A 1,079-nucleotide genomic window follows, 5' to 3' on the forward strand; every position below is an offset into this window, starting at 1 on the left:
ACGGTTTGGTTTGGGGAAACTTATCTCGCTCAGGGTCGTGGGTGTGTGGGTTTTATCTGTGAGCTGCAGCTCTCGCCAAACCTCCGGCGTCTCAAGGCTGCGGCCCTCAGAATAATCTTTATATTAGACGGTCATCCTGTTAAAACCGTTTTTATTGCCGCACCGGGACAGGATATTGTTTGGCTTCATGAGCGTCATCCTCACTTCGCTCCGCAAGAACAAAAGCACAACAATATTCAAGATTTGGGTGATAATTTTCTGAGTTTCCCATGGTTTAATGCTTGTTATTGATTCATTATGGGCTCATACTGTACCAATGGGCCATTATTCTATCACTGTGTTGTACTGCAAATATACAAAGGCTTCTTCAGTACTGTCAAACTACATTAACCTCTGAACTCCCACCGGAACTGAGCACATCTCCTCCATTTTGGCTCTACCCAAATCGGAAAGATTCTTGAAAAAACTGTCAAAAGAGGAGTAAAAAAGTTACAAAAATGTGAGGAAAATTTTACGAAAATTAGGGGAAAAAATTTGACAGAAATGTGGCACAAAATTGACAAGAAAGTGAGAAAATAGTAAGAAAAATGTGATGAAAATGTGATGAAAAATTGACAAAAAATTGAGGAAAAATTGACAAAAAATGGAGGAAAAATTTGCAAAAATGTGACATAAATGTGACGAAAAAGTGACAAAAAATTGAGCAAAAAAATTGAGGAAAAATTTACGAAAATGTGACAAAAATCTGACATAAAAGTAAGAAAAATGTGATGAAAATGTGACAAAAAATTAGGTAAAAAAATTGAGTAAAAATGTACGAAAATGTGACAAAAATTTAACGAAAAAGTGACAAAAAGTAAGAAAAATGTGATGAATATTTGAGAAAAATGTGGCAAAAAATGACAAAAAATTGAGGAAAAATTTACAAAAATTTGACGTAAATGTGACAAAAAAGTAAGAAAAATGTGATGAAAATGTGACAAAAAATAAGGTAAAAATTGACAAAAAATTGAGTAAAAAAATTGAGGAAAAATGTACAAAAATGTGACAAAAAAGTAAGAAAAATGTGACGAATATTC

The sequence above is a fragment of the Gobius niger genome (assembly GCF_951799975.1).
Source record: "Gobius niger genome assembly, chromosome: 23".
NCBI classification, from domain to species: domain Eukaryota; kingdom Metazoa; phylum Chordata; class Actinopteri; order Gobiiformes; family Gobiidae; genus Gobius; species Gobius niger.